Here is a 10,140-nt window from a genome sequence, read left to right as displayed (position 1 = left end):
TCTAAATCTACAAAGACACAGTGCAACTCTTTCTGGCCTTCTCTATACTTCTCAATCAACATTCTCAAAGCAAACATCGCATCTGTGGTGCTCTTTCGTGGCATGAAACCATACTGCTGCTCGCTGATCGTCACCTCTCCTCTTAACCTAGCTTCTATTACTCTTTCCCAAATCTTCATGCTGTGGCTGATCAACTTTATACCTCTGTAGTTGTTACAGTTCTGCACATCGCCCTTGTTCTTGAAAATCGGTACCAGTATGCTTCTTCTCCACTCCTCAGGCATCCTCTCACTTTCCAGGATTGTGTTAAACAATCTAGTTAGAAACTCCACTGCCATCTCTCCTAAACATCTCCATGCCTCCACAGGTATGTCATCAGGACCAACTGCCTTTCCATTCTTCATCCTCTTCATAGCTGCCCTCACTTCCTCCTTGCTAATCCGCTGAACTTCCTGATTCACAATCCCTACATCATCCAACCTTCTCTCTCTCTCATTTTCTTCATTCATCAGTCCCTCAAAGTATTCCTTCCACCTTCTTAGCACACTCTCCTCGCTTGTCAGCACATTTCCATCTCTATCCTTGATCGCCCTAACTTGCTGCACATCCTTTGCAGCTTGGTCCCTCTGTCTAGCCAATCGGTACAAGTCCTTTTCTCCTTCCTTAGTGTCTAATCTGTCATACAACTCACCATACGCCTTTTCCTTTGCCTTTGCCACCTCTCTCTTTGCTTTACGCTGCATCTCCTTGTACTCCTGTCTACTTTCTTCATCTCTCTGACTATCCCACTTCTTCTTTGCCAACCTTTTCCTCTGTATAATTTGCTGTACTTCCTCATTCCACCACCAAGTCTCCTTGTCTTCCTTCCTCTGTCCTGATGACACACCAAGTACCTTCCTAGCTGTCTCCCTCACTATTTCTGCAGTGGTTTTCCAGCCATCTGGCAACTCTTCACTACCACCCAGTGCCTGTCTTAACTCCTGCCTGAACTCCACACAACAGTCTTCCTTCTTCAACTTCCACCATTTGATCTTCGGCTGTGTCTTCACTCGCTTCCTCTTCTTGGTCTCCAAAGTCATCCTACAGACCACCATCCGATGCTGCCTGGCTACGCTCTCCCCTGTCACCACCTTGCAGTCTCCAATCCCTTTTAGATGGTGCTTTCTACATAAGATATAGTCCACCTGTGTGCACTTTCCTCCACTCTTGTACGTCACCCTGTGTTCCTCCCTCTTCTTGAAATATGTATTCACCACAGCCATTTCCATCCTTTTCGCAAAATCGACCACCATCTGTCCTTCCACATTTCTCTTCTTGACTCCATACTTTCCCATCACCTCCTCATCACCTCTGTTCCCTTCACCAACATGTCCATTGAAGTCCGCTCCAATCACCACTCTCTCCTCCTTGGGTACCCTCTCCACCATGTCGTCCAACTCATTCCAGAATTCTTCTTTTTCATCCATCTCACACCCAACTTGCGGGGTTTTTTCTCATCCAAACTGCAAAATCAAACATTACATTAATTCACACATTGTGTAATGCTAATAATCAATTAATAATTCAAGAAAATTATGCCATCTGATATAGCTATCTAGTCAGCCACAGTCTTTTGCTGCGTATAACAAGATTGGCGCTGACCAGAGGCGATTCTAGGATCAGAGCTTTTGGGTGCTGAGTATCTAGAGTGCTGGCCGGCCAGGCAAGATAAATTTCACTGTTTTGTACATTTTAACGCAATTTTGGACCATCATTCCCACATTTGTGAAAGAAAAGCATAACACATTTTGGGTAGAGGAAACACTGACTAAACCAACAAATCTAAGAAAAATTATTTAAATGCTGAGCTACAGCAAAGAGGAATGGATTGGAATCATAAAATGAATATATAACATAGAAAAGCGGACTTTATCCCTGAACCTATGTATGGACAAATTTACTAAGTTCTGGAGGAAGACAACTAATTTTGATACAGCAGCTCCTCAACATATACATATACAAATACACATACACATAAACAGTATATATGTATGTTTCTGGAGTAAAACAGCCCCCTATAGTGAGTACCAAAAATACCAAAAATGGACCTTAGTCTTACTTTTGGACTTTTATTTGAAATGCAATGCATAACATGTAAAACACATTAACAGAAATTGACTTTTTCAATGTTTGTCTCTGCCTTTTTCCTTCTTGTCTGTATTATATAATACAAATACATAAATAAATACAAGATGTTTTGCATGAAGGTTTGACAAAGTCGGCTTTCATCTTAGGCTTTCTTTCCAGGGTGCGGCGGGGAGAGGTAAGTCTGCTGAGAGCTTGGTCTCGATTGTTCGGGAGCCGTCGACGAGGGGATCGGAATGGGAGAGGCACCACCCAGCTGTTGGTGTCGTCCATCACCATCTCTCTGTCCATGAACTCCAGGAACAGACGATCTTCGATGGAAAGCCCCACTTTGTCGTCATCAGGGACTGGGGTGTCATGTTTGATGCTGTAAGGAGGAACCTTTCCTTGACCTGGAGACGGTTGGGGCACGGAGTGAGGAGAGATGGCCTTCCGTTTTCGAGCACGCTGGTGCGATAGGAAGTCACAGCTGCTGGCTTGTGGGCTGAACCCAGGCACACGTCCCCTATAACCACCCAACCCAGGTCTAGACGTTGGGCATAGGGGGCGCTGGGAGGACCATTGCGTTGCTCCCTGACTTTGTGGACCTGAAGGATGTGGCGTCCCAGAAGTATCAGGATCTGGGCTTCAGGGTCCAGGCGAGGGATTCTGCGAGCGATGGACTTCAGGTGGCTGTGGTGCTGTGCAGCTTCTGGGGTCGGGATTTCTGACCGATCGTCAGGCATATGGTTGCACTCAATGAGTGTTGGAAGCAGCACACTTGTTTTTTTCCATCCAACGACTCCGCCAAGAACCCTGTGGCTCTTCTTCCAGATGTCTCGGTGACACCTGCACATGTACGCAGGGTGTACAGTGAGTCTGAACCTCTGATTTGGATGAGGTGGAAGAAATCAGACCTCGCCAGAGATCTGTTGCTCTGGTCGTCCAGGACGATGTAGACGTTACTAGCTCTGTCTGGGTGTGCTTTGGCGTATACCTTCACCAGGCAGATTTTGGCACAGGATCTGAGGCTTTGGCCTCTGCCACAAACTTCTGTGCATTTAGAGATGACTGCTGGTGGAGGCGCCTCCTCTTCACTCTCCCCGCCATGCTCTGAGGTGGGGTCCTTGTCTTTTTTGTCCCGTGGAGGAGGTCCAGGGTGGAGCGCCGCTATGTGGTCATCGCTCTCACATTCGCTGCACTTCAAAGTTGCCTTACAGTTCTTCGCCAGGTGAGTTGTGGAGGAGCAACACCTGTAGCAGGCACCAATCTCTTTCAGAAAGGCTTTGCGCTCCTCAAGAGACTTGCTTCGAAAACCCCGACATTTCTTTAGAGGATGGCGCTTCTGATGGATGGGACATTGTTTACCTTTGTCGCCAGGCTTGCTGCTCGAACTGCGTGACTGAGAAGCTGAGCGGTTTGTTGAGACCTCTGTCTTGTGGGTGGAGACATGCCTTTTGGCGTGTCTTGATTCCTTTTCTGATCGCTCATGTTTTGAGGACCCTGTGGAGGACTTGTTGGACGTTTTCGAGGGAGCTGAAGGGAGAGTAAAGCTGGGGTCGTTTCTTCTGTGTGCCTCGCTGCAGATGAAGTCTGCGAAGAAGGTGAATGGGGGGGGGCGAGAGACATGGTGCTGCTCTTTGTACTGGGAACCCTTAGTTATCCATCTCTCTTGTAGACTGTGTGGCAGCTTCTCAACGATCGGGTTGACACGCCTGGCGGTGTCCAGGTACGAGATCCCCGGCAGGTAGCCCTCACACTTAGCAGAGTCTAACTCCATCAGCAGGTCTCCCAGTTCCCTCAACTTTACGGGGTCTTTCTCAGCGATTTTTGGAAAGTTCTCTATCCTCTCGAAGAGCGCTCTCTCGATCACTTCAGGGGAGCACTCTTCTAGGCGTTCCCAGACATGTTGTAGGCCCACTACAGGGTCGGTGACGTGCACATAGCGAATCCTTGTAACGTGCTCTGAGAACTCTTTTCCTAACGACTTTGTCAAGAGGTCGAGCTCCTCGCTGGCAGTTAAGTTCAGTCCTTCAATGGCGTTGAAGAAAGAGGAGTTCCATGCCCAATAATTTTCTGGGCGCTCGTTGAACTGGATGAGACCGGAATTCACAAGCTCTCGGCGCACCAAGTAGCTCGCAATGTCATTCGTACCAGTCGTGTCATCACGATGTGGCTGCGGTGAGGCTCTGAGAGGAGAGTGGTGCAGCTGAGCAGGAGGAGGCTGAGAAGGGGAGAGCTGAGCAGGATGTTGGTGATGTATGTGGAGTACAAAATGTTCTCCATATGCACTCCGTATGTACTCTGTAGTTTTCCACTTGTCTGTGTGTATGAAACTTCTCATTCACTGCAGACACACATGACCATTGTTCTCATGCGTACCTTCCATGGGGCCACATAGCAACTGTTATTATGCTTGCCTCCCCGTTGCCGCATCCCAGGAACGGCCAGGTTGAGCAAAAGACAAGTGCAACAGGCGTACAGACACTCATGAGGCACAGAACGTGATTAACGTAGATTTTTCCTTCATTCCTTTTTAAGATTACACCTTAGTTGACGCAGGAAACATAGTGTATGACGCGACGGACTGTTCTATAAAAAACCACTATCTCCAGCTCAGAGGCAGAGCATATCCTCACAGACGAACCTCTGTGTGGCCTTATGTCTCTCCATCTGCAGATGCATTAAAGATTCTCTGTTTTCTTTAATATTTGTCCGATGATTATTCTCCCCAGAGGTTCCTGGGGCAAGAGCCCATTAAAAGGATAAAGGAAAATCCACAACAATTTGGTGTCAGAAGCGGGATCTCACGTCGCCCCGCCAGACGGACAACCGGCTGACCGATCATCTCGGGACAAGGACATAGTCACCGATCTCCCAATAACCTCACCAGGTTTGAGAAGAAGAAAGGGAGAGGCGGGTGGTCCGTTTGGTCGGTGTCGCTGAGATCCCTCAGCAAAACCCTGGGAGATTCATCGCACGGGTAAGCAGAATTCTTTAAAGGATAAAATGATCATTTAAAACGCGTACTATTGAAACCAGATGAGGTCGTGCACTGACAATTAAGCGGCTGTTCACCCTCGGTCTCGCACTAATAGAAGTGGTCATTTGGTAGGATTAAGTGAATTTGAGGGGGAAAAAAGAAAATAAAAGGGAAACAAGTGTTATGGCTCGCCCACCCCGCACCGTGGCCCGCCCACCCCATGCCGGCAGCCAATCGGCTCGTCAGGGCCGGGCTTAGTCATCAGGGCTGGGCTTAAGTTTGGTGGCCTCCCACGTGCCCGTTGTCAGTTCGTGTTGTTACCTCCCCGCAGTAGCGGCTACTCTCCTCTCACGGTCCTTTTCTCTACGAACTCATCCCAGCCCTTGGTTCATGTTTTTCCCTTGCAAGGTTTCCCCGTGGAAGTATCCTGCCTTGTTCCCGTTTGGATTACCCGCGAGTTTTTTCCCCCCTTGGACTTTCCGTTTTTTCCTTGTCGCTCATTGCCTTCCTATGTTTGAATAAAGTACGCCAGTTTTCGGCTAACCCCATCTCTGTCTGGTGTCGTGCGCTTGGGGTCTCCCATAAACTCTAACACACATGCTATTTTCATGAATTCCAGGTTCGTATCAGGCGCACCTGTTACCTATAGCATGCTATTCCCTGTAATTAAAACAAATATGTATCCCCCATAGACAAAGAAATGACCTGGATGATGCGATACCATGGCAATATTACCTGCAACTCACGGTTGTAGGTAATATTAATGTAACTAGTTATCGAAAAGAATACCGATGTTGGTTTTACTGAGCGGTTAATTGCTAAATGGTATAGCCTATACAGAATTTGGCGGACAAATGCTAACTAAGTCATGACAAAATAGCAGCCGAGAGAAGAAGAAGAAAAGTTGATGCTAGAATTGATCGGCCAGATGGAGGGGGGAGGGACCTCCGCTGCGCGCTCTGCTGTGATTCGTTGTTTTGTCATCAAATGCTCACAGCGAATCAACCAGTCACAGCAGCGTGTAGTTTATGGCAGCTTTTTCAACATGGAGGAGGACTTCAGCTTATCTGTTTGCAATCGCGCGAAATTCCGCGAATCAAATCTTTAAATATTCGGTCTGAACGTCAAGAAATGCGGTTACAACATCAGCGTGTCACAAAACATACATTTGTTTAACCATTTCGATAAAACTGCACTCGCGCGAATCAAATATTTAAATATTCAGCTGTTGGGCGTTAGGGCTTACCAACCATATGTATATATTTTGTTGTAGATCTTGGTCTTAAATTCCGATCCAAGTGGCATTAAAAAGGTCTTATAAAGTCTTGAAATTAACTTAGTGAAACCTGCAGATACCCTGTTCTTAGGCATGGCTTCCTACTGTGTCGCTTGTTCGTTCCGGCATTTGCAACCTTTGACAAACCCCTTCGGGCCCTCATTGACTCTCATGCACCCGCCTCACAGGTCCTCTTGTGGACCCCAGAGGCAACTAAAGCCTTTGAGGGACTGAAAGTCCAGCTCCAAATCGCACCAACTCTTGGCTATCCGGAGCCCGCTCAAGCATTCACTCAAACTGTGGATGAGCGCAACGGCTGCATGATCTCCGTCCTCTTGCAGTCAGTCTCATGGGGGACTGCAAGCTGCGCCCTGTGGCTTACTTCTCCGCCAAACTTGACCCGGTAGCGGCTGGCTTGCCTCGCTGCCTTCGAGCCGTCGCTGCTGCTGAAAAGGCTGTGATGGCCTCGCGAGACATCGTGGGGTACTCCGACGTTACTCTCCTGGTTCCCCATGCGGTCCCGCTCCTCCTACTTGAACAGAAAAGGTCACAGCTGTCCGCAGCCCGGTGGCTACGTTACAACACTGTGCTCCTTGACATGCCCACCATCACTGTCAAACGTTGCACTGTCCTTAACCCCGCCACCCTTCTTCCCTCACCAGACGATGGTGAACCACACGACTGCGTTGCAGCTGTCTCTGCTGTTTGTTCACCTCAGCCTGATCTCAGCTCCACTCCTCTTGCCAACCCTGACGTTGTCCTTTTTGTGGATGGGTCGGCTTCCCGCTGTCTTACCACCGGCCAATGTCAGGTTGGTTGGGTCGTTTGCTCTGCCTCCGCTTGCCTTAATTGCAGCTCGTTGCCCTCTCACCTCTCTGCACAGGCTGCTGAACTCACGGCCCTCTCTGCGGCCTGCGAGCTGGCAGCTGGCTGGTCTGTCACCATCTACACGGATTCACGCTACGCTTTCGGCGTGGACTTTGGTGCTCTCTGGCAACAGAGACAGTTTCTTACGTCTTCTGGTACTTATGTACATGCGCGTGCGACAAAGACACTCCAGAGCAGGGCTTAGTCCTTTTGAGATTGTCATGGGACGGCCTCCGACCATGGGAACGGGCCCTGCGCCGGGAGCTCTTCCCCAAACCGCTCTTTACGAGCATGCTATGCTACAGCACTGCTGTAATCTCTCCTCTGCTCTCTCCCAAGTCTCCCAAACAGGTGGCAGCTGCTCTCCCCACCCCAGCTGAGAAGGTTCTCCATTCCTACCTCCCCGGCGACTGGGTCGTCATCCGGTGTTTCCGGAGAAAGACCTGGCGATCCAACAGATGGGCGGGTCCATTTTCCCGGGACAACGGCATGGTTAGGGAACGTCTGTCCCGGGGGAAAGCACACACCCACCGGAGGTGGTGTCATATTTCCCAGTGACGTATTTAGAGGCGGAGCTGTGGTTCACTCTCTCTTTTTACGACGGACTCCGACAAAGAGGGACGTCGCCCCCTGCTCGGTGAGTTGGACTAGTGTAAAGCTATTTGTAACCCCTTTTTCACTGGCGGGCAACGCCAAGCACATTTAAACAAGACAAAAGCCTAATGCTACCAGTTACTAAAGTGTTACAATACAAATCAATAGCGCAACAGCATCCTGAGTTCTCAGCGGTGGAATGGTGAGCTGGCTGAACCTCCTGTGTACTAGTAGGCTAGTGTCACTAATGACAATATTAGTGATAATTGATAATAGAAATAATTAACCAAGATAATAATCAATTTAGTAGCGCGGTGCCTCCACTGTGAAAGTACTACACTTAGCTAAGGCTGGTGAATGGTATATCTTCCCAGAATGAAACAAACATGTGGTCAATGCAGATCTTATAACTCTGCTGTGTACTGAATTACTGTACAAGCTTATTACCAGCACTCTATAAGTAACCTAGGCTTTGCATATGCGGAAAATGAGCTGCCAATACACCCGAAATATAATTAATAATAATAGGATTTATTTGATAATAATGAGAGAGAGAGAGAGAGAGAGAGAGAGAGAGAGAGTACCACACGAGTGTAGTATTGCTGATTAAATAAACATTAATTGAAATTACACAGGGTGGGACAAGCGGTCACAATAAACAGGAAGAAAGTATCAAAAGAACACACAAATACCCAGCACTTTCCGTTGGGGCCCGTTGGTGCACATTAAAGCAGCTCTCTGAGCGGAGGGCAAGGCAGCCACCGCCACGATGCCCAGGCGACGAGATAAAAGTGTGCGTGTGTGTGTGAGTATAAATGAAATTTTCGGGTTACTCGACCGGGAGGCTGTGTGCAGTCCAGAGGATGGAAGGCGTAGTGCTAGCCTAGCAGCTGGCATGTGTCGGCTCCCCGGTAGCAAATGGCCAAAGGTTGCAATGTTCAAACAACCCTGGCGAAGATAGAGCAGATGAAGCGAGTCCTCTTTGGATAGCAGACAGGTCCCAGGAATGGAGCAGAGCGGCTCCCCTAGTTAGATCACCGTCCAGCGCAGCCCGATGACTTCTGACTAGCCTCCACAACTCTAGTCGGCTAGCTAACACACTAGCACTGGATGCTAAATGCACTTAGCTAGCTAGCGGCGACACTGGCTATGGGGCATAAACAAAATAATCGGCATACTAAAACAAAGCCCACCAGCAAGCATACGACCGCGGGCCAATCGCAACACTCCTGACCTCAAATGCGGGCCTAGTACACGGGCTGTGTATAAAGTCTCCGCGAAACGGGTACTTAGACGGAGCAGCAGAAAAATGGCCCTCTCTCTTCGTCGTACTCACTCGGGCTGCCTAACTCCTCCCTCTCCGTGAGGAGATGGACCGTTGCGAAGCTCGTGATTTCGCGGGCATAACAACTCCACACCACATCATTGGCTAATAACAAAATTCAAATAAAAATACAAAGAGCAAATACATTCCATTGGTTCACATGTTTCGAAACCCACAAGAACATAGGAAATGTGCAAGACACAAAGCATGCTGGTAAGTGCAGTAGCACAAAGTATGTACAACAGATTTTAGAGGTCCTTCCATATTGTTATGGCAAATTGGCAGCTTCCAATCAAGTGATTTGATTTTCACGAGCCTTAGAAGGCCACCGACATGCCGCTCGTGGAAAAGTCTAAACCCTCGCCTGAAGAGGGTTGAAGAAAAGCGAAACGTCGCGCGACTTTGGGCTTTGTTGTAGTGAAACAGGGGACCAAATTGGGGTCCCGATGATGCGACTGAGCCAAACTGAGGGACCATTGTTAGCTGCCATTGAATTTTTGGATTGCGTGGGACGGTGGGGTAGTTGGTGGGGGACTGTGGCCGCCATCTAAACACCTTGTCGGTGGACAGTGCACAAGGTTAATTGCAATGTATTTGGGAATGCGGATTTAAAAGCCTAACCCTAACCTTAAGCTTAACCCTGCCTCTCTTAGTTGAATAAGGCCTCGCCTGAAGAAGGTACATAAACAGCGAAACGTCGCGCGACTTTGGGCTTGATTGTAGTGCCAGCGCGACCACCCCTGCCCACATACATTGTCGAGCCTCGGCCACATTCAGCGGCCAGCGCTGCCCAGTTTGACGGGTCCAACCCGAGCACCCCTGGCCACATTGAGTGAAGTCGAGCATTATAGCGTTCCTCAGATCAGTAGGCCAGTGCTAAATAAATAGAAGTCATGAGCCAAAAGCCCAAGCCTAACCCCTCTTCTCCCTGGACACCTGCTGACCCCTCCTTCACCCCGGCACAGCAGCTGGCCATCAAGCAATCGGCGTCAC

This window comes from Lampris incognitus, unplaced genomic scaffold (genome assembly GCF_029633865.1).
Source record: "Lampris incognitus isolate fLamInc1 unplaced genomic scaffold, fLamInc1.hap2 scaffold_49, whole genome shotgun sequence".
Lineage (NCBI taxonomy): Eukaryota > Metazoa > Chordata > Actinopteri > Lampriformes > Lampridae > Lampris > Lampris incognitus.
The sequence above is the reverse complement of the archived record's forward strand: the minus strand, read 5'-3'. Positions refer to the sequence as shown.